Source organism: Artibeus jamaicensis, unplaced genomic scaffold (genome assembly GCF_021234435.1).
Source record: "Artibeus jamaicensis isolate MK-2021 breed Jamaican fruit bat unplaced genomic scaffold, CSHL_Jam_final contig_332, whole genome shotgun sequence".
Taxonomy (NCBI): Eukaryota; Metazoa; Chordata; class Mammalia; order Chiroptera; family Phyllostomidae; genus Artibeus; species Artibeus jamaicensis.
Genome location: NW_026521788.1, coordinates 6,189,332 through 6,216,912, shown reverse-complemented (window position 1 = coordinate 6,216,912; position 27,581 = coordinate 6,189,332). Strand labels below are relative to the sequence as shown.

The window sequence follows — 27,581 nt, the reverse complement described above, 5'->3', positions numbered from 1 at the left end:
AAGATATGCTTCTGAAACTGTGATGATCCAAGAGGTTTACTACTCATTAGCTATTGTTTCAGTAACAAACTTCAAAACCAGTATACCTAGTTCATGCTCTAAGCTTTGGTTTCTATAAGCCTTTCTACTGGCTGCGGCAGCTTCTGTACAAAAAATGCAATTAAAAATGGATGACTTCCCTGGCCAGGTGGCTCAGTTCATTGGAGCATTGTCCTGTACATCAAAAGTTCAATATACCTGAACTTTTTAATACACCTGTTTGCAAGTTCAATTCCTGATCAGCGTATATGCCAGGGTTACGGGTTCAATCATCATATCAGGAGAAGTATGGGAGGCAACCAATCAAAATTTCTGTCTCAAACTTCCAGCCAAGATGGAGCCGTAGGTGGAAACACTGTGCCTCCTTGCACAACCAAGTTTAAAGACAACAAATTTTTAGTAACAAAAATGCAGCTAAAACACAAAATAATTGAACTCTACGGAAGTCCAACAACAACGAACCATTCAGCCAGACAGGTAAGAGGGGCGGAGTCAGTGGCAGAGCGGGGGTAGGGCAGGAAAGATCAGCTGGACCCACCCAGGCGCGTAGGAGCACAGGTGGTGGTTGGCGGATCCCAGGCGTGGGGTGGCAACAGGAAGACCCAGTGAGGGTGCAAGGCACCTGGCTGACTGTGTTCACACATTCGAGCATAGATAAACCCCAAGTGAAGGAGCAAGCAGTGAGACAGACTACTAAGCCTAAGGTCCCAGCGATGGGAATTAGAGCCTGAAAGCACCAATTGGAAAGACTTTCGGGGTTGAGGTGCCAGGAGAGGCTCCCAGGCTCATGGAGAGTTTGTTGGACAGACCCACAGGGTTCTGGAGGGTGCACAGGCCCACACACCCAGGAGCCAGCACCAGGGGGGCCAGGTTTACTTGCAGGAAGCAGCAGAGGGGACAGAAATCTGAGAGAGAGTGGAACAAATGCCATTGCCCCTCTCTGACCCCCCCCCCACATACAGCATCACAAACCAGCAACTGGGTCACCCAACCCTGGTGAACACCTAAGACTCTGCCCCTCATATGTAACAGGTGCTAACAGACCAAAACATAATGCCTTAAGAACAGCTCAAAGCCCCAGAGACAATAATTCTAAACCACCAAGAAATAGCCAATCTTTCAGATGCACAGTTCAAAACACTGGTGATCAGGATGCTCACAGAACTGGTTGATTTTAGTCACAAATTAGAGGAACAAATGAAGGTTAAACTAATTGCAATGAAGGGAAATACACAGGAAACCAATAGTGATGGAAAGGAAACTGGGACTCAAATCAAGGGAGTGGAACAGAAGGAAGAAAAAAATGACCAAACAGAAAGGATGAAGAAACAAGAATTCAAAAAAAAAAAAATGAGGAGAGGCTTAGGAACCTCCAGGACATCTTTAAATGTTCCAACATCCGAATTATAGGGGAACCAGAAGGGGAAGAGGAAGAGCCACAAGTGGAACACTTATTTGAACAAATAATAAAGGAGAACTTCCCCAATCTGGCAAAGACAATAGACTTCCAGGAAGTCCAGGAAGCTCAGAGAGTCCCAAAGAAGTTGGACCCAAGAAGGAACACGCCCAGGCACATCATCATTACATTAGCCAAGATTAAAATCAAGGAGAGAATTCTAGAAGCAGCAAGAGATAAGGGGACAGTCACCTACAAAGGAGCTCCCATCAGACTGTCAGTGGATTTCTCAAAAGAGACCTTACAGGCAAGAAGGGGCTGGAAAGAGGTATTCCAAGTCATGAAATCCAAATACCTACAACCAAGATTGCTCTATCCAGATAAGCTTTCATTTAGAATGGAAGGGCAGATAAAGTGCTTCTCAGATAATGTCAAATTCAAGGAGTTCATCATCACCAAGCCCTTATTATATGAAATGTTAAAGTCTTATCTAAGAAAAAGAAGATAAAAATATGAACAGTGGAAGGACAGCAAAGTCACAGTTATTAACAACCACACCTAAAACAAAAGCAAACTAAGAGGACAGCTAGATCAGGAGCAGAACCATAGAAATGGAGATCACATGGAGGGTTAGCAACAGGGGAGTGGGGGGAGGAGAAGGGGGAAGAAGGTACAGAAAATAAGTAGCATAGACGGTAGATAGAAAGTAGATGGGGGAGGGCAAGAATAGTATGGGAAATATAGAATCTAAAGAACTTGTGATACATGGACATAAATGAAAGTGGGGGAATGGTGGGGGAGGAGTGTGCAGGGTGGAGGGGAATGAAGGGGAGTAGAAATAGGACAACTGTAATAGCATAATCAATAAAATATATTTTTAAAAACGTTCTGTCTCACATTGATGTTTCTCTCTCTCTCTTTCCACCCCCCTTCCTTCCTCCCTCCCTTCCTCTCTCTAAAATCAATGAAAACATGTCCTGGTGTCAATCATCAATTTAAAAAAATTAGTGACTGACAGCTGGACCTCCCAACTCCAGATGACCTACAGTCAGATTGTATATGTAAATGTAGCCGTGTGGTAGGGGTCTGTGTAATAAACAGATGTGGTATAAAATCATGCTTTTTAAATATATTTTTTAAAATTTTCTCTGTTGATTGATTACCACTACTATCCTTTTGTACAAGTCAACAGTAGCACCGGATTTAACAGTAGAGTTTCCACCTCTTACTTAGAGTTCAGTGATGTACCTCAGGTGTTTCACCAATCTTATCTTGTTGCCAGAATCACTGCCAACACATGACGATTCTTTTTGAACCCATGATCACTATTTATTTTTAATTAATGATTAAAATCTGAATTCAAACTTTAAAGCAAATGCCTGTTCAGAAGGCAAATGAACCTTAGAGAGCTAAACTCAATAACTGCATTTTAAAGAATTATACATTTCCTAATGGTTCCCAGTTAATCTAGCAGAATTCTGAAAGGTCAATGATGAGCCCCTAATGTGACGACAGCAAGCCACTTGTCACATCTTTCCCATGCTGAGGTCCCTATTTCTCAAGACCGTGAAAGTAAAAAGTAATAATGTGACAAACTAGGTTTCCAAAGCTAAGAAAATGGTGTGAAGATTTAGGGTTTCATCAAGAGCTCTGAGGCAATGGATTACTCAAGATCCATCCCTCCCTCTCCGAGAAAATATAGGCATTCTTACCTTATTCAACCACTCAAAAGAATTTTTGCATTCAGTAAAGCAAGTGATGGTCCAGAGTTGTGTTTCTTTTCCCTTGCACGTTGCTCAGCAAAGACTTCTCAGCACTTTCTGACACATATGAAGGAAAGATTTTTCACAGCGATGTTCAAGAGAGTTAGAGTTCTCATTATCATAACTTTGTGGGCTTGGTACAAGGATAAGACTGTTGATAATAAAAAGCTTATTTGCAAACTCTCCCCTGGGCTGACCTGACGCTGAGGTGGAAGTTGCATAAGGCCTACAGGACTGAAGGTCAGTTCCATGCAATGTCTACAAGCTGGATCAAAAATCAAAATAAACACAACAAAAAACTACCTGCTTTATTCACTACTGGTCACTCAAATATACAGTAGACAGGACAGTGAGAATCTAGGAAAATTTCTGGACAAGTGGAATGAAGGAATTGAAACAAGAAAAATAAACAAAGCCAAACAGTTCGAGCAGCTTATAGTCAGCTGGTGAATCACAAGACCTTATCTCTCCCCTGACCAAGGAGGACACTGGAGAGCAAACTGTTTATACCTCTTCACCCTAACCAAAGAACACATAGCTTAAATCTCACTGGTCTGGAAAAATAAAGAGCAGAGACCCAATTAATGCCCTTGGTGCCAGCTAAACCCAAGGACAGATAAAGTCGAAGGAATAACAAAAACCCCATTAAAAGTCAGACCCAAGGTATTTTTTGGTCAGCATAACAGACCAAAAAATATTCCCAAGCTCACTCCCCATTTATATGCTCATTTTGACACATCAACATATTAAAAATGCATCTGGAAAGCTGATGAGATAGTCCAAGAGATAGTTTGAAGAAGACTGCACAGGCCACTTAATTCCTGGCAGAGTTTGTGTAGAAACCAGTCCTCAATGGTCCACCCCTCCTGCCTGTCATTAGCATAATGATGAAAACAAAGCTGAGGCAACACCCAATTCAAGAATATAATACAGATGGAATTGCCTCCTCCCCAACCCTATTCCCAGCCACCCCATTCCTGTTCCAGAGGCAATCACCACCCACCCATGTTTTATAAATCTTTGCAAAATGATTCTATTCATATTTCTATGTCTTTTTGACACAACTAGCATAATTCTGCTTCCCTTCACTTAATATATAGTAGAGAATGTAACTACACATAGAATGTATATGGGCCTTATTCTTACTAATGGCTGTGTAATATCTGATTACATGATATACCTATAAATTCCTAGAAGCAAAATTGCTGGGTCAGAGAAGAGCATTTACAATTTTGTATCAGACTTCTGGTCAGGTTGGAGGCATAGGTAGACAAACTGTGCCTCCTCGCAACCAAAAGGACAACAAGAAATTTAAAAACAAAAAAAATAAACCAGAACAGCCAGAAAATTGAACTGTATGGAAGTCTGACAACCAAGGAGTTAAAGAAGAAATATTCATCCAGACCAATAGGAGTGGCTGAGATAGGCAGCCGGGTGGAAAGGCCCCGTGGCAAGGTGGTGGCTGGCAGACCGGGCGAGGTGGTGGCTGGAAGACCAGGTGGTTCCACATTTGTATGCAGATAAGCCAGGAGGAACACTGGGGAGTGAGACAGACTGCACGACCCAGGGTTCCAGCGTGGGGAAATAAAGGGTCAAAACCTCTGACTGGAAAAACCTGTGGGGGGTTGCAGTGCCAGGAGAAACTCCCAGCCTCACAGGAGAGTTTATTGGAGAGACCCACAGGGTCCTACAATGGATGCAAACCACCTACCCAGGAATCAACACCAGAAGGGCCCAGTCTGCTTGTGGGTAATAGGAGAGGAGATTGGAAGCAGCAGATTGCTGAGTGGGCCACATTGTTCCCTCTCAGACCCTTCTCCCACATACAGCACCACAACACAGTAACATCAGTTGCCCTGCCTGGTGAATACGTAAGGTTCCACCCCTTACTACATCACAGGTGTGCCAAGACAAAAAAAAATGGCCTAAATGAAAGAACAGGTCAAAGCTCCAGAAAAAAATACAATTAAGCAATGAAAAGATACCCAACCTATCAAATGCAGAGTTCAAAACACTGGTAATCAGGTTGCTCGCAGAATTGGTTGTGTATGGTCACAAAATAGAGAAAAAGTGAAGGCTATGTACAGTGAAATAAAGAAAAATGTACAGGGAACCAACAGTGACAGAAAGGAAACTGGGACTCAAATCAAGAGTTTGGACCAGAAGGAAGAAATAAACATGCAACCAGAACAGAATGAAGAAACAAGAATTTTTAAAAAATGAGGAGAGGCTTAGGAACCTACAGGACAACTTTAAATATTCCAATATCTGAATCATAGAGGTGCCAGAATGAGAAGAGGAAGAGCAAAAAATTGAAAACTTATTTGAAAACACAATGAAGGAGAACTTCCCCAATCTGGCAAAGGAAATAGACTTCCGGGAAGTCCAGGAAGCTCAGAAAGTGCCAAAGAAGATGTACCAAGGTACATCATAATTACATTACCCAAGATTAAAGATAAAAAGAGAATCTAAAAAGCAGACAGAGAAAAGGAGACAGTTATCTACAAAGGAGTTCCCATCAGACTGTCAGCTGATTTCTCAATAGGAACCTTACAGGCAAGAAGGGGCTGGAAAGAAGTATTTGAAGTCAAGAAAGGCAAAAACCTACATCCAAGATTACTCTATCCAGCATGGAAGGGCAGATCAAGTGCTTCCCAGACAAAATCAAGTTAAAAGAGTTCACCATCACCAAGCCATTTTTAAATGAGTGTTAAAGGGACTTATCTAAGAAGATCAAAAGTATGAACAGTAAAATGACAACTCACAACTATCAAAAACAAAACCTAAGAAAAAAATGAAAGCAAAAACAAACTAAGCAAATAACTAGAACAGGAACAGAATCACAGAAATGGAGATCACCTGGAGGGTTATCAGTGGGAAAAGGGAGGTGGGGTGTGGGGGAAAAGGTGTAGGGATTAAGTAGCATGAATTGTAGGTAGAAAATAGACAGGTGCGCAGGTAAAACTTGGCCAATAAAGTAACATCTTGAAAATTCAAAAAAAAAAAAAAAAGAATAGTATAGGAAATGGTGAAGCCAAAGAACTTGTATGTGTGACCCATGGACATCAACTAAGATGGAGGGGAAATGCAGGTGGGAGAGGGTGTGCAGTGCCGGGGAGGGGGAATAAAGGGGGAAAAAATGAGACAACTGTAATAGCATAATCAATAAAATATATTTAAATAAATAAATAAAATGTGCCAATATTTGCAAATGTGCCAATAAACCTACGTGAGGTCTGTGCTGGCAGGTATCAAAATCTCTGTTTTACACATCTCCACACACAGGACAGCTCAGGCTCTCTGACCTTTGTCACTGTGACAGGTAAAAAAAAAAAGTGCTATTTCCTCATGGTCTTCATTTGCATTCTCTTCTGAATTAGGCCAAATGTATTCATACATTTTTAAAAACAGAGATAATATATATACATATATGCTGTCTAGATATACCGCACATAGTAATTAATGGATCTTAGCTACTTCTCTGCTATTGCAGAGGGGAACGGGTTAAACTGGCATTAAACAAGTTTTGTGTGGTGTTTGTGTTAAAATTCTTGGTGTCAAGCAACAGGGACCAAATGGAGCTAACCTAAGGCAGAGGGAAAGAAGAAAGAGAAGTAAATCATTGGAAGGCAGGAAAAGAGATTCGAGACTCAGGCTCAAAAGGGCCAGATACCGGGGCGGCTCAGGGAGCCTAAGTCCTGGGAGCTATTGTGCCATCTCTTTAGGGCATCACCATTGAGAGGGATTCCCTGCAAGTACATGGCCTTTGTGCTATTCTACTCAGGATTTCATCCCCGAGACACAGCATCTGACTGTTCTGATGTAACTAGTACACTTATCTCTTGCCTGAATGGACACGTAAACAGAAATCCCAACAAGACCACCACACCCAAAGAGGAAAGGGTTGTTCTCCAAAATAAAGTCAAGGCAGATCATACAACAGACACCAGGGTGGCCTGCCATTGAATTTCCTTTTCCTTTGTGGTAGGACGGCCTCTGAGTTGCCCCGTGGTCCCTCCCTGACCTCTCCTGACACCTCCCTTCCCATGAAAAGGAGCCTTGCCATGCTCATTCACTATGAGACCTGCTAGGTGACCCACATATCTAGTCAGACAAGACCATTTGAAACAGGGCTTTCATAGATGACAATATTATAATATTCGATTTCCCCAGACAACATTTGAAGACCCATATCTGAAAGCTAAGGGGTGAGAATCAGGAAGACTCTGAGCACTGTGGTCTTAGAGCCAGTGGGGGAATGATGGTGGGCCAGGGGACTTCTGGTGCCCATCAAAACAGCCAAAGGATTAAGAGTATCTTGAGGTGAAGGGAAGATATAAAATCACAGCAAACATTTTAACTTGTACGTATATCTTATTTCTGTCTGGAAGGCCTTCAGATAAATCCTGTTGTAACAGGGAGGGTCTGGGCAAAGCGGAAGGGTTCCTGAGGCAGCAGGAAAGGCTGCACTCCCCAAACTGAGGGAGGGATTACAGGAAACCCCCAGGAGGCAAATTGAAGCCGCGGTTAGTGCGTGACTGCATATTCCTGGGAGAGAGTAAACAAGACAGAACATAACCTCCGCCCTCCAGCACCCTGGGTCCCCTGTGCAGGGCCAGGAAATAACTCTCACCCACTTTCAGATCATGGCAGTAGGAGAAGGGGCAGAGACACTGTGCGGGCTGATGCGGGGTAGATGCCAGCCGGACTTGCCTGGCAGGGTGGACACTCACACAGCACATAGGATTTGGGGGCAAAGACTTTAGAATAAAGGGCGTGCGGAAATTTTTTTGCCTTGCCCTCACTTGCATGGTCAGGAGCCAGCTCACAGAGGCCGAGCCTCATGCACAGGACACGTGCCTCACCAGCACTGGGCCTGCAGGACGCTGAGGTCCTGCACCACATGGCACGGATCCTGGACCGCTCCCATTCTCTCGCTCTGAGAGAAGCGCACAGACACACGGGCCAGGCATGTTTGACGGCCTGGGGGTGGCGAGCAGCCTTGGACACTGGGGTCCCTTGGACAGAGCCCCTAGCACAGCTGGTTGCTGTGATCTGGCAGTGTGCCCCAGCCCCGGGAGAGAAAGGAAGCTGAAGCAAGACAATAAGACACTGGCTCCACAAGCGCACACTCCAGAGAGAAAGAGAGAGCCAGGAGGTGGACAGACAGACACCCATCTGGTAGCAGCCTTGGGCCCAGGAGGACAGACAAGAATGGAGTGGGGTGTCTGGACACTGACTCTGGTCCTGGGGGTGGCTGGCTTCTTTCTATGTTTTGCAGAAGAAAATGGCTTGGAACTGGGGGATCCCCAGCCCCCTAAATTGGACACCATTTTAATAAAAATCATTTTCCTTCCCCAGCAATTATTGTTATGCTGTGGATAGTGGCAGGAGGCCAAATCTGACTTTGTTCAGTAACACTGTTAGCTAGGATGATGGTGACTATCCTTCTCCACTCTCCACCCCAAGACTCATTCACGAACACACATTCTGCCCATTTTCTGTGCCTGAGCCCCTGAGAGCATAGGCACAGAAAAGGATAGTTAAAAATGAGCATGATCCAGCAATAGCTCCAGGATGCAAGCCAAAGTCTCCAGATTCCTAGACAAGACCTCTTGCCCTTCAACAAACCCTTACTATCCACTGTGACTTGGGCCCCGGTATGGCCGGCTCTGGGCAGGTGCAGGGCCAGGCGTTCACTCCTTATTGGCAAATGATAAAGCAAATCTGTATCTCCTGTCTCTTAACATTCTTTCAGAGGAAGAAACTACCCAGCACGAGGTAAAGACAGCTGGGAAGAAACACAAACTGTATTCAAGTGAAAAGAACATTTCCTCCCAAACCCTAACTCCTTAATCAGCACCAAAAATTCTCTTAATATTTCACTTATGCCTGCAGGCTAAGGCCACATAGCCTCTATAGCTGCATTCTCTCCCATTCTTTCATTCTTGGTGTAATTGAAGATTAAGCCGCTTTTTAAAAGCATGTAGTATTCCTCATATCACTCAGACTGTGTGGTCTCTGCATACTATTTCTTACTAAAAGGAACAAGAGGTCCTTGAAGAAATGGCTGGATCTGGGGCAGGAAATACATGAACTAAACCTACAATGCTTTTTAATTCCAGAAATCAAGGAAGTCGTTGAGACGATCAGAATTGTGTCAAAAAGAACTAGAGCTTCACACTAGCCAAAAGTAGGTCAGTTTCAGCATCAAAATAACTAGGCCGAAATGGGTCAATTTGAGCCAAAAATAACCACAGTAGATTGAAGAAAATCAAATTTCCTAAATCCATGATGTCATAATGATACTTTTAAAAAGTCCCCATTGATTAACTCAAAAGATGCTAGGGAATCCATTTGTTTTTCTGAAAACTGGTAAGGAATAAAAATAGGGGAAGAAGAAGTCAAGAATATACTCTGCTTTTCCTAAATAAAAGTATCTTTCAAAAACCATATTGTCGATAAGGGATAGTTTCTCATAATCAAAGTATTCCAGCTAATAATAAGAGAAGAATGATTGTCTCAGAATCTACATGTTTTATGAAGTCCTATTGACCTGAGGGATCTAGGCAATGACCATCAATGGCTGGCTGCTTACGTCACCAGAAGAGAGAACCAGATATTGCAAGCCTCTGAATGCTGTACACAAATCACCTCTCACATGTTCTAATTAACTCCAAATGGAATCATCCTCTGAATATAAGCACCTCTTTATAGGAAATACAAAAGACTGTGGAATATGTTACAGGACAATGTGGAGATACAGGAAGCAAAGTCCAGACCATGAGAGACTCTCTACAACAAATGGCCTAGTTTCTTTAACAAATAAATTGGAAGCAGAGAGGGGAAGAGCAGAATGTGGAGGAGAACAAGGGATTGGGAGAAGAGGAAAGGGAGGAGGAGAAGGGAGACAGTAGGTAGAGAAAGACTGGAGAGGAGAGAGAAAGACAAAGGAAGGAGAGGGCTCAAGAAAGAGGAAGAGAGGAAAGCTACAGATTAAAAGAGGCTGAAGAGACATCAATCAACTGTAAGCCCCAAACCATCATTATTTGGAACTGGATTCAAACTGTTTTTCTGAAATTATGGGGCAATTGGAATAATTTGAGCTAGATATTTGATGATATTAAGGCATTATAGTTTTAAATGTTAGTGGAATAATGATTTTGTAATTATACTCTTTTTTTAAAAAATCCTTATTTTTAAAATATATTCCAAAAATGCCAAACATGCAAAAATCTGATTGATAGATGAACAATGGACAAGTGGAAGAACAGATGGATGGAAAATAAGCTTTGCTCTTTAATATGCCAGTGGACAGGAGAGAGGTGGGTTAAAAGCACTGAGGAAGATATTGTAGACTATTTTACTCAACATTCTTCTTAAACACATCTAGCATACAGACGCTGGGCCCTCATTTGCCTAGCGTTCCAGATGTGTTCAGTTGGCCAAGCAGTTCTTCTAGTTTTTTTCCATACAATGGCTCTAGTAGTCCTTAGTTGTCTTTAACTTTATTTGGAACAATTTTGTTAGATTGTATTGTGACATCTGTCCTATCAGTGTGCATTAAAAGAAAAAAAACTTACCAAAATTGGTGAATTTTTGTCCAGCCATTTTAATATTAAAGGTAGAAGAAAATATGCAATGTTTTTAGCATACTATGCTTGATTATTTCAAGAAAGCTAAAAATGCAACTGAAATGCAAAAAAAGATTTGTACAATATATGAACAAGGTGCTGTACTAACTGAACATGTCAAAAGTGGTTTGCAAAGTTTGTTGGTACTGTTGACATTTTGGCCAAATAATTCTTTCACATTTAGCAGCACCCCTGACCTCTACTCACTAGAAGCCAATAGCAGGAGATAGCTGACATACTCAAAATATCCAAATCAATAGTTACTGGTGAAAATGAAAAATGTGTCTTTTATTTTACAGCAAAAAACTAAACAGATCTATTGGCCAACCCAAAACTTTAGGTTCTGCCTTTCAGAAGTCCTAGTGTGAGACTTTGCTTCAGAACTGAGTCATTTGGGATGAAGGGACTGGGACATATTTTACTGGTTGGATTATGGCAACATGACTCTGCTGGCAGTGTGGTGGCTGCTCTAGATGCTGTTCTCTTATTTCGTGACTGTGACCAAAGCAACCCATCCCTTAACAGCTCAGTTTTGCAGTTTAAGTTGGGAAGTTGTTCCTTGAAGCTCAACCTCAATTCTCTGCCTTCAGCCTTCACAAAATTCTGCAAGTTGTCTCTATCCCTTAATACAACGGTCCCCAACATTTTTGGCACCAGGTACCAGTTTCCTGGAAGACAGTTTTTCCACGGACATGGTGGGAGGGTGAGTAGGGGGATGGTTTTGGGATGATTCAAGTGCAATACATCAAGCTCACCTCCTGCTGTGCAACCCAAGTCCCAACAGGCCCGAACCAGCACCAGTCCACAGCCCGGAGACTGGGACCCCCAGCCTTAATAAATCTCTTTCTTCTTAAGCTAGTTGGAGTGGACTCTGTTATCTCCAAACGAGAACCCAAAAGCTAAATCTCACAAAAGTGAGCATTGGACCTCCCTTTGGAGAGGATGTGCTTTCCAATTATTGGACACTGTGTATGCCTCTCTGCCTCTGAGAGCATTTTTAAAGTTGAAAGTGATGGGCGGCCTGACACAGTGAATTTTCATTAGGTCCAAAAAGAAATTCGTTTTAAGGCTAGCATAGGCTGCCATCGTGGTACCTTACCACTTCATGAGTTTTGCAAAGGCCTGAAAAACTCCTCTGAACCCCAAAGCAGTCCCATCATCAGTTGACTGCTTATAGAATCATCTTTTCACTGGTGTCAGTTGAATCTTGACCTCACACTGCAAACAAGCAATAAAAGAAAGAACAGAGTCCCTTTTGTTCCAAGCTGGAAAGATTGTTTCTTATTATACCCCTTCTGCACCCATCACATGTCGAGCCTGAAAACGTGTCTAGGTGACGTACTTCACTGCAGGTGGAAGCCCAAGTTCGTTCTCTGGGGGAAGTCCCTGCTCCACAGTGGCACTGGGGGGAGGAAGATGATGGCGCATCACAGAGAGCACGCCAGTCTCCTCTTCCACCAGGGATTCAGAGTCCGTGTCCCAGGCATTCCTGACAGCTCTGCCTTCCTTGGAGGATGGGATAGATAAACTATTGGAGACCTACAGAGTGGGTCTCCCCAAATCTATCCCAGCTCTACCTTCAACACAGAGGGCAAAATGGTAAAGCCAGACATTGAGGCTACAGGGAGCGCTGGAATGTGGAATCTGAAGATTGAGGCTTTTTTTTTTTGCTCAGTGACCTTCATTTTCCTTATTGCCCAAAGGCGGGCTAACAAAAACCCATCTTGCCATGAGAGTCACACAGACAACATTTTTTTTAAAGTTCTTTGCTAGCTCTACAGCATGTGGATGAGTTATTGTATTGGGCTGAATGTGGGTGCCCAAGAGTGGCAGCGTTCATGCTGTTTAAATCTTATAGGTTATTTCCTTGCTGCCTTCTTCAGACTGGGTTCTAAAGTTCTCCTTATTAGAATCTGACAAACCCAGCCATGGGGCAAAGAGTGTCTTGCTGATTTCAAAACAGCCAAAGGACTTAAAATTTAGAAATCACATACCTCCCCTACTTCCCTACTGTTAGATAAATACTGTGGGGCCATAGAACCTTTGCAGAGTATGTGGAAATTATTGTCTGATGATTTATCTTTTTCCAAACCCATAGATAAGAATTTATTGCATTTGGAAGTGACAAATTTGACCTGTTTGCCATACAAGATTATGAAGGCAGATTGGGGAAAAGTGGGCTGCAGCTTCATTTATCATTTTTTTCAGGGACAGGGTGACAGTATATTTTGATGTACTTCTTCCCCTCTACATAAATCGCAGAGGCTTAGCCTCCCCCACTTGTACCATGAACTATGGAAAACGTACCACACAGTCCATTCACAGGACTTGGGAAAGAAAGGACCAAGAGAAGCATAAAGCAGCTTGCTTATATCTAAGCCCAGCTTGCCCAGCCTGACTCAATGTTCTCTCTAGCCACTGGGGGAAAGGATGACCTGAGTGGACCTGGGTATGAAAGCATATTGTCTTTCTTGTGCTGAGCAGAACCAAGCCTGAGGAAGAACAGTGCTCGGTGAGAATTGTTCTCTTCCCTATGACAGATGATCCCCCATTAGATCAGGCAAAGAGTGAAAAGGACAGGGAAGCAGACCATCCCCATTCTGGAGAGTAAATGCATGCCATTGCTCTGACTCGTTCCCAAGGACCATCCACTGAACATCCAGGAGGAAGAGAAACAAGTTCTTGCCCATATGCATCTACCTGAAGACATAACACCTGCAGGAGGATTTAACATCCTGGGTCTGTCATTGATTTGGGATGGTGCTAAGGGTTATGTGGCATCTGAAATACCCACACTCAAAGGGTGCATCCAGTGAAATGAGAGGGGCTGTCTGCCTGATGCTCCCTCCACAGTGTGAAGGCCAGGCGCAAGACTAGATGTGAACTGAAAGCTGAGGCAGGGCTTGGCTCCTGAAAGGCTGAGGTTAGGATACAGAGTTCCTACCTAAGGTTAGCGGGGTCCCCAGAATCAGAGGGGCCAGGCCAAGAAGTCCATGAGATAAAGCTAGAGCTCAGTGACAGGAGGAGGCCACTTAGGAACCCCCAGCTTGCAGGAACCAAAGGCAGGACCCAACTGGAATATAGAGCTGAGACAGGGTCAGGCAGGAATGAAGTCTAAGCTAAGGCAGATGAGGCAGAAGCACCAAGGAGCTGTTGGCCTTGGGCAGAGACCCAAATCACCCACGGGGACTGTTCATGACTCCATTTAATGGGTCAGGAGTTTAGAGAGACTCACGTGGGTTGGGCTAGCTAATCGGCGGACCAGGACATGAAAGACAACAACTTATTGACCTATTACTATGTAGATACATATAAAACTAGAGCAAGAGGGGTAGCCATCTTTTTAAACATAAATAAAATAAAATAATAAAATAAAATAAAATAAACTTTTTGAACCCTTAGTTTATTCTTAGTTGTAATAAATCACATGAATTCACTCATTTAATGCTTATAGTAATACCATAAGGATGGTACTATTCTTATCCCCATTTTATATTTGACTTAAAAAGCAAACAAAAAAGGGGGAGTACCTAGAAAAGTAAAACAAATAGCCAAAGGTCCTACTAGCAATAAGAGACCCAGCTGGGTTCAGATCCAAATCACGTGCCTTCAGATTCCTCTACTAGCTTCACCGTCAGCTGCACTATGTATCATAAGCACCTGCTTTTTACTAGTATTAATATACCTGATATTCTTAGAGTAACAATAAAATAATACCTAAAAAGTAGTCAAAAACACCAAGTTCATAAGAAGAAGAAATTAACTACTCATAGTCAGGGATTGTGAGAAGAGGTAAGGTTTCTAGAGTCATCTAGTTCAACCCCTTTCTTGTAGAGATAAAGGTGTTACTTGCCCAAAGTCACTGCGATGGGAAATTGCAGTCTTCACCCATAGCTGGTCCTCCTCTCCTTTGTGGGCATTCAGGAAGGACATCGGCTCCCTGGCAGTTACAGGTCAATGGGCTGTGTGTGGCAGTGAACACATGTCACTCTTGGGCTCAAGTATTTTAATGTGGAGGCATTTGCGAGGGGGTGTGAGTCCCTCCTGACCTCTCTTCCTCTGCAGCGGTGACCCTGATAGCTTCATGCCCCAGATGATATGTTACAAGATCCCTGAGTCACCACTTAGAGAAAATCTAGCTCAGGGAGTCATCAGACCAGAAGCACATTTTGCATAAACAAGAAATAGGTGCTTATGCATTAAGCAACTAAGATTTAGAGGGGTTTTTTGGTTCCTGAGCAAGCCCCCCCACCACCCATACTCATTAACACAGTCACCTTATTATCACCAGTTAATAATGACTCCTTAGCTAAATTACAAATCTTCTTAAAATTTCTTTCAGTTTAATAAATTCCACAAATCAAATGGTTTTACTTCTGGATAACCACATGCAGAATGATGAATTTGATCCTTATATTTACCTCCCAGAAAAAATTAACTCAAATGGATTAAAAACTTAACCATAATACCTGAAACTGTAAAACTCATAAAAGAAAACATAGGGAAGAAGCTCCTTGACATTGGTCTTAGAAATGATTTTTTGGATTTGACAAAGAGTGTGAGCAACAAAAGCAAAAATAAACGTGTGGGACTAAATCTGACAAAAAAAGTATCCACCCATCAAAGGAAACAATTAAAATGCAAAGGCAATCTACAGAATGAAAGAAAATATGTGCAAACCACATGTCAGATAAGGGGTTAATATCCAAAATATATGAAGAACTCACACAACTGAATAACCAAATACAAAAAAAACCTCATTAAAAAGTGGGTAGAGGAACTAAACATTTTTTCCAAGGAAGACATTCAAATGGCTAATGGGTACACAAAACGATGTTTCACATTCCATTTCAGAATATACTAAAATCTCTCTAATTCAGAAATCACATTTCATATGGTCTCAACTCTAACACATAGTTAAAGATGAACAATAAATATTTAGAAAACCCAGAGGCTTATGAAATAAAGTGCAGGCATTTTCTACCACAGGAAAGACTCTTAGGTTCATGTAAATCTTGGCGACTTTCAATTTACATACAGCTCTAACCAACTGTTCTTTTTCTTCCAATCACAGGACATTAGAATCCTCTAGGCTTCTAGAAGCAGGCACACAGGTAGCATAAGTTATATCTGAAAGAGACTCAAAAGAGAAGGACTCAGTCCCTGACAGTAATCAGTGGTGGGAGTGACAACTTGTTCGTTTTTGTTTAACCATCCCTAAGACAGCAGACGCATATGTAAAATACTGGGAAAATTTTCCTCCATGATTTTTTATTGTTAAGTTCAGAGTTTAAAAGAAAGAACTCCAAGTTTTAAAGCTGTCAAAAATATAAAGAGGGAGACAGAGACAAGGAGATAACTCAATTAATTCATTTCAAAATGCTATAGTTTTATTAAGGTAGGATTTGGGGAACTTTTATTTTCTGCATTTTACTTAATTATATTTAAAAATTTCTGCAATAATTATGTGCTACCTTTGTGGTAAAATCTAATTTTTTAAAGGATGAATGCAGGACATGAAAAAATATGGAGTAATTAATTCTTCAACTAAGTAAGCTAAAAAAAGGATGCATGGAATCTGCTGGCCCATTGTTATGCATTGTCAAATGAAGAATAACCACTACTGAATATATAGTTTATGTTCCTTTTCTTGGGCATGTAAGACAGACCATGCTCACTTCAGACTCCATCCTGGTTGAGCACATAAGTCAGTAGTATGATCCTATAGGACGCGTAGAAATAATGAGGCATTAACTAACTTAGGACCAATAGAACAGAGCCGGGTTCCACCTGCTTATTCATTTCACTAATGAGAAAACAGGCTGAGCTGCCTCTACACGTTTAGGGGAGTTGAACCTTGGATGCTCCATAAAAAACAAAGATTCTTCTGAATTAGATCATTATATTGGCATTTACATAAGAGACTTGATACCAGCAGGTGGCACAGAGCGGTGACCGAGTTGTTACACCAGTTGCTCCATAAACTAGTCCAAAGGTAAAGACGCCATTAAAGACTAGCATTTTTTTCATTCCAATGTGTCAATTTCAGGGTTGATATATTCAAAAGATTTAAGTCCTGATTCAGCCTGGGCACTGACCAATTACAACAGATGCCAGGGTAAATGACTGGTGTACCTGTGCCAAGGCATTCCTGCTGAATGTCAACCCACCTCGGTGAGTTTCTTTTTAAAAGCTGGAATTATGAATTGGCTGGGGAGTTTCTTTATTCAAAGACCCAGTCATTGAGTTATAAGCCTTATAAGTATAGTAAGCTGTCATCAAAATAAAGAAAAAGACCTCCAATCCCACCTCACCCTGCTAAAAAAAATTACTTCAATCCATCATGTAAGAGACAAGCTACCAACAGTAGATATTATGTAGACCCTTATAACACCATTAAAGGGAAAAATATCAGAAAATTGGCATGACATTCCTCACAAGCCCTCCGGCACTGCTGAGTGAGGTTACCTCCAGCCAAACCGCAACTTCTGCCATAAGAAAACTGAATTATGATACAAAAGAAAATGTCTTACTCTAGTTTAGGCAGATTATGAGCCAAATTATCCTTAAAAACCCTTTGCAGGGAGAAAAGAAACAAACTCAATTTGTAGAGGAGAAAAATGAGGCCACAAGCAATGCTTAAACTCTTACCCAGGAAGAGAGAGGCTGCCTACATCACGGTCACAGTGAGGGTGGAAATAAATGAGTGGAATACATGTATCAGCCACTCTCCCAAATGTTGAGCGCTTTACAGCAGGTAGGTAGCTAAGTGAAAATTGCAGATATCTGCAATAGAACCACGCAGATGCACTGACAAATAAGAGTAAGAGTGCATGCTGAGGAGACAAGGACCAGTGAGGACCGTCACTGCCAGAGAGTGTGTGCCCATCTAAAGGGACAGCCACTGCTCACAGGTGCCATGAGGAATGAAAGTCCAATGTTGATGGGGCTTTCCATTTTTTAACGAAAAATTGGTAGAAATGGGTATTTATCTTAAATTTCTTGGTTTTCAATGTAAGCAAACAATTTTTAAAAGAGGTCAGTCACACCATGTGTGACGAACTGAACATATATCCAGGTCAAAAGTTTCAACCACTGATTTAATCAACTGCTTCATTCAGAAATATTTTCTGAGTATGGAATACCAGATACTATGTGAGACCCAAAGGATATACTTCATAAGGCAAAACTTCTGCCTTCAAAAATCTTATAATTGCCCTGGTCAGTGTGGCTCAGTTGGTTGGAGCATCATCCCATAACTGAAGGGTTGGGAGTTTGATTCCTGGTTTAGGTACATACTTGGGTTGCAGGTTTGATCCCTAGTCAGGGCACATGAGGGTTCAATCCTGATCTCCAGTCCAGACACACATAGGAGGCATGCAGTTGACATTTCTCTCCCTTCCTCTTTCTCTAAAAGCAATGAAAAAAAAATACCCCAGCATGTGTGACTCACTTGGTTGGAACATTATTCTATGCACCAAAAGGTTGAAGGTTCGGTTCCTGGTCAGGGCACATACCTAGGTTGTGGGTTTGATCCCCAGCAAGGATGTCTATGGGAGGCAACTAATAGGTGTTTCTTTCTCTCTCCCCTCCCCTCTCTCTCTAAAATCAATAAACACATTTAAATTTTTTAAATAAATAAAAGCCATGAAAAAAGTGTCCTCAGGTGAGGATTTAAAAAAATCCTAACAATCTAATGGATGACATAGATGATTCCCAAATAATTACAGTACTGGACTATTTGTGCCTCTGTGCTACACAACAGAGAATCCTGACCCAGACTTAAGGGGCGGTCAAATGCTATTGCCAAAGAAGTAATATTTAAGACCAGAAAGGTAGCTCTTAAGCTAATATGTCAGTTAGCTTTGGCTGCATAAGAAACCACTCCAAAACTTATTGCTTAAAATAAGAACTTGTTTAGCTCATGATTCTGTAGGCTAGCGCTTCAGCTGGGCCCAGCTGGGCAGTCAGCTGATCTGGACCCTCCCAATACATTGACAGGGAGCAGCTGGGTTGGTTGGGGGCCGGCCAGGAGCTGCTGGTGTGGGATGGCCTTTGCTGGGGCCGCCCATCTCTGCTCCCCTCAGGCTCTCATTTCCAGCAGGCCCGTCCAGGGTTGCACTCGTGGTGGCCGGGCAACTTTCCAAGGGAACCAGTAGAAACACACCAACCTTTCTGAGGACTAGACTCAGAACTGGCACACAGCAACTTCCTCCGCACTGTACTGAAGCAAGTCCCAGGGGAGGGAAAATGATCTCCACCTCTTGATAGGAAGTCACATTGCAGAAAGTGTGGGTTAAGGGAGGGGTGGAGAAGTGTGGCCATTTGGACTACCTATCTCACCTGATAAGAAGTCACGGCAGGTGCAAAAGCCTGAAGGTAAGAGAGCAAATGGAGTTTGGGATGCTCCACATTGTCTGGTATGATAGAAGCAAAGAGGGCAAAGGAAGAACTGAGGAAAGACATGATGAGGGTGGTCAGAAGAAGCCAGGTCACGAAGGGCCTACCATGTATGCAGCCCAGTGAAACAGAGACATCATAACACGACATAACATAATGCAAGGTTAAACAAAAGCATCCTAAGGAAAATGTTCGGGGGGCTCATAAGAAAGAAGATATATTTAATTTGAAAAATTACAGAAGCCTTCATGTAGGAGGTAGAAGTCAAGCTGAACTTCAAAGAATAAAAAAATCTTCCAGGTAGAGATATAAAGGTGAAAGTCTCAGTATTAATTAGCTAAAGTACAGGGGAAGGAAAGCCCAAAATATCTACTGGTATAATAGTAAGCAGTATGGTTTGGCAAAGTGGAGGGCAGCAGTTCTCAATTACTTTTGACCTTAACCTCCTGAAAGATGATGTTCCTGCATAAGACTCTCCCACACTGACATCCCAATTACAACAGTTAAGATCACCAGGCTCCAGGTTATTACCTTGCCCTCTTGCCCACTGGTTCCTTGTGACACTGAGTTTGAGAACCACAAACGTAAGCTTTCCTAGGGTAGCAATGAAAGACGTGGCTGAGAAGATACGTTAGGTTCTCAAACCCCAGGCTGATGAATTTTATCCTAGGGAAGGCAGCAAAGAGCACTGAATGCTGTTGAGTGCAACAGAAACATACATTGAGCGGCATTTTGCAAACATGCACCTAACCAAGTGAATAAAATGGAGCAGACAGAAGCTGAAAGAGAATCTTTCTTTCGTATCCACAGCCCAGGGTAGGCAAGACTAATCGGTGAGGGACTTTTCCTAGAGAAGCCCAGATACGTCATCCAACTTCCTCCTAAACAGTGTTCTACTGGTACAGGGGAAGGTGGAGCTGAAAAAAAATTGGAGCCTCAAGGCTGCCCTGAGGCTAGAGATGGGCAAGCCTTGCAGAGGTGAGAGCTCTTCTGGGAGGGAGGCAGAACCAGGTGGTGTGTGGGAATGAAAGCAGTGCGAGTGACGTGTGTCCCTGGGGTCTGACACTTACTTGCTCAGTTCCAAGGTCAAGGAGAGGGGGAAACCAAACACTGTTCCAATATTTTTTAGGATTGGAGGGAACCATGGTACCATGAAGCAAAGAAAAGGAAGCCTGGGAAAACAAACTATTTGTAGAGGTTAGAAGAAATGGATTCGGTTTGCATGTTCAGTGTAAATACCAGGCCTAGAAGCATCAGAATGAGGGCTGAGGCTAAGGTTTGTAACTACAGCATTTCTTCCAAATTCCAGCAACATTGAAAGAATGTGTATAGGAGAGAAACGGACTTCTTCTTTCCCCTAAAAATATTGCGACATCATTCAAGATTCTTAGCAAAACCCAGAATAGGAAGAAAGGTGAAAAAGTGTTTGGCAAAGAGATTTGTTTTTCTTTTGCAAAAGAAACAAAGGAAAGAAACGACTCCTGTGTTGCATACTGGGCCTGGACCACACAGGTTGGCTTCCTCCTCCACCTTTCAACTTCTGCTCTGTCTGAAGTTCGGAGTTAATGAAACACATGACAAACTGAATCAAATTATGATATCCATGCTCTGCTACCTGAGTTCATTTTTCATGCAACAAATGTAGGGGCCCGTGTTCATTGGAGAGGAGCTGAATGTCCATTGTAAGGAAATAATAAAGAATTATGACTTACAGTACAGGTTCTGGATTAACATATCCTTGAGTTCAAATCTCAACACTGCCCTCACCTGAAGAAGTCACTCAACTTCTCTGTGAATCTATTTCCTCATCTGTAAAATGGAAGGTATAATTGTATCCACATCTTAAGGTTGTTGTGAGGATTAATTGAGAAATACAGAGCACTCAATTATTAAATAGGATTGCTTCACAATTACCCTTACTTTTTTTGTACAGACACTCTTTCAAATGCTAATAAATAGTTCCCCTTAAACATTAATATTATCCATAGAGAGTTCTCACACTTTTTTAAAGGAACATTTCCTTGAGTTTAGCATGAGTACATGAGGAGCTTCAAGAACCCGCTTATGAATGAATGACTCCCATGATAGAAACTTTTAGAGACTTCCCCATTCTTCGAGGACATGATGCTAAGCAACAGAAAAAAAACATCAAGTCAATCTACTATCAGATGCCAGTCTTACCCAATCTCCCTGTATGCGAACTGAGCAAGTGACCTCCACAGCTGGGTGTGACCCATTTCTTGTTTCTACTTCTACTGCCTGCAAAAGGTAAGGATTAGAACACTCTTTCATTTCAACTCCAAAGATTTACTTATACATTTTTCCTCTCATTAATATAGTAATAGAAATATGAGGTTATGGTTTAAATTAGCATCGTTCAGGGATCTGACCATTTTGGAATGCAACGGTCTGCCCTGGAAAGGTGACCTGGCCAGAGTACTTCCCCTCTGCAAACTTGTAGATTTTTTCTGTCAGGCAAATCTGATCCTGGGTCTGTCAAAATGTTCCACCACAATACAAAATGATTTCTTTCTGAGGCTATTTTTTCTCCTAATGTTGTAAACCAGCCCATGATTTCTTTACCAATTAATTTTCTGCGACACATATTGGCAGTGGTGTGCTGCTAAATGTTGAACAGCGGGATCTTGAAGAATAAAAAGCCCAGCATGTCACATTCGCCAGTTCCCGTGGTGTAAATACTCCTACCATGGCTGATTTCAGGCTACCATAGGAAGTTGCTGAAAGTAAAGTTGGGGCGATCTGTGTACCATTGGTCCTGATGGGCCAATGTGAACTTCCTTCAGCACACCATTGTCACTGCATAAACCTCTCTTAAGCCACCAAGTTTAGTCTCAAGTATAGTCTCCTGTCAGTACTGTCCCTGGAGACAACGTGGGAAAGGAATTGAGACTAGATGCTCCAGGCGATTGGTAAAACCATATCCAGCTGGTACACACTGATAGTTTTGTATCATTAACACATTTTGAATGTTTTCTTTATGTCAGTTACTCTTCTCAGCCCAGAGTAGCCCATAAGAGCAATCAGCAATACGCATAGCAATAAAAACAATATTAAAAACAGCTCCAAGAGATTCTCTGAGGCCCACAGGGATGTCATTTCTTGGCAGAATCCCAAGAAGCTCATGTTACCTCCTGAACAGGCTTTAAAGTTCTCCTTCCTTCTCTGCACTGCCCCCTTGTGGCTTTACTAGCTCACTAGCGGCCACATCTGGGGATGACTAACCCCTGACCACCTTCTTTCCTTCTCTTTCAATATCCTACTGTCTCTGAAGCTGTTCTCAACAAGGCATGAGGAAAAACCTCACGAACCTTGTGCATGCACGTCATTGGACCCCACCTCTTTTGGAGAATGTGGGATACATTCCCTCATGCTGAATGAGAAGATAGCTATGTAGCACAACTTATTATAGTCTTGGCCAAAGTGTCCTTTACTACAGGGAGACTGGGTGTCAGAGTTCCGTCTCTCAAGGGTGACCTCTAATTCAGTTTCAGTGATAGGGGTGGGTCTTGTCCTCCGGTTTCCGAGTCTTGATCCTGGGGATGGATAACTGGCCATCTCAAAGTTTCAATTACTGTGTTTTTCAAAGGAATGGACTCAACCCTGATGCTAGGAGAGCTTCTAGCGCCTGCCCCAGGAGATGGTCCAGATTAGTTTGGTTCCTTTCCTCCCTCTCAGCAGTGAATGTGCACTAGAGAGCTTAGACATTCGCCTCTTTTCTCACCTACTGTTGACATGACCTTGTCTATAAGCAGATAAGCAGGCACTTCCTTCTCTGAGGGCGAAATGAAGAGACTGGAGAAGTTCTCATTACAGAAAGGCTTTGGAAGGGTGCCTATTTGGAAGAACATTCAGAGTCAGCTCCTGGCATCTCTGCTTTAACCAATGAGGCAAGGTTTCTGGGTATCACTTCACAGCCCAACTGTTTCCTTTGGCAAAGGTGATCGGAATGGGGAGACGCCTGTCCTCACCCTTTCACATAAATCTACTTCACAGGACTGTGGAGGCCATACAGACACTGTATGTGGCACTGCTGTGCAAACTGCAGAATGCTGAAAAGAAGCCGGTGATCAGAACGGTGATCCACCAGATTTATGGCTTAACCTATTTCTTTCCCTTAAACTTGACACACTCCTCTCTTCTGGCACTTACTGTTTCATGAGTGTGTCTGGCTCTACCAGTCAGGTTGGTGTTTGAGTCCCATCCTACTGCTCTCTGCCCCACCAGCACCACCCCCAGAGTTTTGCACACAGCTTCAAGGCAGCTCACAGTGCTAATGAACTGCACATGTAGGACTGGAATGCACATCTTTTGATTCCAGCTGCCATGATCACATCACCTGGACACATGACAGGCGACCAAAAAAAATGCCTGATGACAGAGGAAAAGAGACAGGGGCAGCCCTTGTCCATCTACAGCCTGGGACTGGATCCTCATAGGGACCCCCTCCCCAGCTTGTCCCCTGCAGGGCAGGACTTCGAAGACCACATATTCCCCTGTGTTGCAGAGAGGCCAATGCTGGGGAACCAATGGCATTGCTGGGGTTGAAGAGAGGTAGCCAGACCTGGGACAAAAACTGGGTCCCAGCTAAACTGGGGTGCCAACCTGCTGTCCTCCTCCCTTCACGCAGGTCTGCAGAGGGCATGTGACTGTCACCTTTCTGCCTCATCTTCCAATCCCTGCCCCTCCCCACAGGGATCTAGGAAACCGGCCCAGTGGCTCGCCCTCCAGCCTTCCCTGTCCTTTTTCCCTTCTAGGCCTTCCCTCAAGCTCTTCCTCTGCCTAACACACCCTTTCCCTTCTTTCCTCTCAAGAGCACTTACTCAAGCGTCAGCATTTCAGCCCAAAGTTGTCTCCTCTCTGCCCTCCATGACCCTTTGATTCCTGCACCCACTGCCTCAAGCTACAGTGCTGATAGATCGCATTGAATTATGGCCCCCAGCATCAATGCCTGCCCTCCCACCAAACTGTGCCCACACCTGGGGCTGAGATAATTTCTTGAGGATTTTGCCTAGCACAAAAAGAAATAGATTGGTCAGTGATTGTTGGATGAATAAAGCAATAAATAATGTAGAAAAAAATGCCTGCTGGGTACCTCAGTGAATAACCCTCCTCTTCTTCAACCCTCGCCTTATGAAAGTCTTGCTCTGCCACTGAACAGCCCATCTTCAGATCGCTAGGCAACTAGGAAATGCAACAAAGAAATCAACCAGCTGGTTCACAGAGGAAGCGGGGCAGCGCTGAACCGCGGGGCTGCAGGACCCTGAGGTGTGGGGAGTGGAAGGGTGCAGGGTGCACAGGACAGAGCAGAGGCCTGGGCAGTCTGCGGGCAAAGGCCCTGGCTTTAGACAGGCTCGTCTCACAGGGGATGCACGGCAGTGGTCTTCAAGAGTTCCTGCTCACGAAAAGCCCTGGAGGAATTTCCTACTGTCTTTCACATTTTAAAACATGACACCTAAGGCTTTTATGTGCTTAAATACTTGCAAAATTTGTAGTATCGAATTTTTTGTATTGGTCAGCCAAAAAGTCTATTATGTTTTTTTTCTGTAAAATAAAAGGCACCCTTTTTCATTTTCACCAGTAACTTTATTGACCTGGATATTTTAAGTATGTTCACTATCTCCCACTATTGGCTTCTAGTGGGTAGAGGCCAGGGGTGCTGCTAAACATCTTCCAATGCATAAGACAGCCCCACAGCAAAGAATTATTTGGCCAGAACGTTAATAGTACCAAGAAACTTTGCAAACCACTTTTGACATGTTGGATTAGTCACAGCACCTTCTCCATACACTGCACAAATCTTTTTTTGCATTTCAGTTGCATTTCTACCTTTGTTAAAATAATCAAACATAATATACTGAAAATATTGTGTATTTTCTCCCACCTTCAATGTTAAATGGCTGCACAAAAATTCACCAATCTCGATGTTTCTTTAAAATGCACACTGATGTGACAACTGTCACAATACGATCTAACCAAATTGTTTTGAATGAAGTAAAACACAGCTAAGCACTACTAGAGCCATCACGCTCCCGGAAAAAAACAAACTTTTTGGTCAAGTCAATATCTTGTGCACATATTTTAAATATGTTTTAGGCAGAACCTTGCACGGCAAAATCAGCGTGTGACAGTCACAGACTCTAAAGAGCCAAACCAAACTCATCATCAAATCAGGCAGCCAAATCAGAGTGACTGTTAGAAAATATTTACTTCATTTCCAAAACATGCATTCCTACATACACCGGCCCTCAGAATAACCTTCTAACTCCGTGGTAGTTCTAAGACAGAGAGACGAGGCCCGGAGTCTTTGGCGGGGGTTCTGAAACCTAGAGGAAATCAGACGTGGTCCGTTTCTGTTTGCTTCGCTCCTTCCTACTGGGCCCTCCCACTGCAGCCACTCACTCTGAAGCCCCGCCTTTGCGTCCTGCCCAGAAGATCACTACACCCCTTGCAACCACGGAGAGATTGTACACCTACAGTGAGAGTCCAGCTCAGTGAGAAGTTTGCCTTTCTTTTCTGAAGCAGAACTCAGGTGAGTGCTTGTGCCAGAAGAGCTTTGGGAAACCAGTTCAAACTGAAGTTGATGCTAATGATGCCGTGGGCCCTTCACCTGCACCCCAGTATACAATGCCCCCTATTGACAGATTTTGCTCTCACACCCCAGCTCCCCCGCCTCTTACTCAGTATTCTCAACTGGCCCCCCTTGGATGTTACTGCAGCCCCCATTCAGGTTTCTTTTGCCTGCCTTCAGAGCACAGTCTCCCAGTTGCTGGTTCTCACCACTCTTCCTTCATCCTGGAAACTCCATTACTCAGGGAGAGTGAGTTTAAAGAGGTATTTATATTATGGATGTATTAACAACCAATACCTGCCTGAGTTTTAAGGTAGTGTTTGCATTTTTTTTTCAAAGAGAAATTTGCTTAGAAAAAGGAGTTAAAAATTCAGGTGAGCATAAGAGAAGCTATGGTCCCCGAGGGGGAGAAAATATTCTAGATGATTCCCAAACCTGAACACCAGTTTTTAATCACTGTGCTGGGAAGCAGTAACTTGGAATCTAAGCTTGACAAGTAACGTTCTGTGTTTTAAATCTGCAGGAGTGCAAACCGGGAAAAGTCACCGGAGTCAGTCAGTTGGCGGATGACACTGCAGAGACAGAACAGGGAAGGAATGAGACCCAGACAGACTTTACTTAAATCCCAGTGCCCTTGGAAATACCACCATATCCAAGTCTTTGGGGATAGTTCCAACCTACTCTGAGTCTCAGATGTGTTTTAGTCGGTAGAATAGGGAAAGACATCTAAGTGATGGGAAGGCCATGCGTGACCCAGTCGAGTAGACTTGAACGAACAAAGACTAGGATTCTAGAAGTTATTTCAGGTCATGCCGCAGACACTTAAGACTAAAACCATCAACCTGTAAGAAAGAAAAAGACTATATCCAAGACGCTGCTGCTTTGACTCAAGCATATGGTAAATTTGGAGAAGTTTTCTCTTTAAGCCAAGGAGATGATTCTTGCTTTCCAAAATGGGGTAGGAAAATGGATCTTTGCCACTCGACTTCACCAAGTCAGTAAATAACTCTGCAAACCAAATCTGTATCTCTGAATGGAGATATGAAGATTTGCAGGAAAAAAAAAACAGCCAGAAGATACCTTTTGAATTCCACTGTAACCGTGACATTCAAACGACCTGACGATGCAGCCCTGGAATTCTGATACAATGAAGAAAAGCTGCCATTGCAAGCAGAAACATACATGAGTGTGAAGAATCCGCTCCCCCCTCTGTCCTTATTACTCATTTTCATAATAAACAGCAGGCTAATAAACATCTGTTCCTTCTCAATGTCCAAAGAATCTTGTTTGCAAACATGAACAATCATTGCTTTGTTCTCTCGGGAGAAACCAAAACACTATCAATCAAAGCAGAGCTACGTACCCAGACCTGCTGCAGCAGCTGCTTGTTTGAAAACCTCATGTCATTCCTCCAGCAAGCCAGAGCGTCCGATGCTTTCAGATCCTTGGCCCCTGCTCCTCTGAGCAGTGCTGCAGGTTAACTCTTGGAGGCTGGATGCTCTAAGCAAGGAAGCCAAAGGCTCGCCAACTTAACTAATTGCGTGCTGATTCAGTCACGGGGCAGGATGCACTCCAGCTGAGCCTGCTCGTGGGCAAACCCTTGCACCATCCTTGGAAGGTCACACCTGGAGTTCATCATTTTGTGCTGCACGTACACAGCCTGGGAAGGAGTCGTTCCTTTCCTCACACTGACCTGCTTCTCCTACTTGATTTGGAAAATATGACTCCTCCACTTTAGTCCCACATCACAGAGAGGAGGC

The 27,581-nt window shown here is 43.1% G+C and overlaps 1 protein-coding gene across 1 annotated transcript in view; it reads right to left on the bottom strand.

Annotated features, from left to right (window-relative positions):
- The window catches only part of ASAH2 (N-acylsphingosine amidohydrolase 2), a 72,729-nt gene extending 69,326 nt beyond the window's left edge, over positions 1-3,403 (bottom strand). The window contains exon 1 of the mRNA XM_037159868.2: positions 3,148-3,403. The gene's annotated coding sequence lies outside the window, so the exon portion shown is untranslated. The remainder of the gene's footprint in view (positions 1-3,147) is intronic.
- Positions 3,404-27,581: the final 24,178 nt, after the last annotated feature.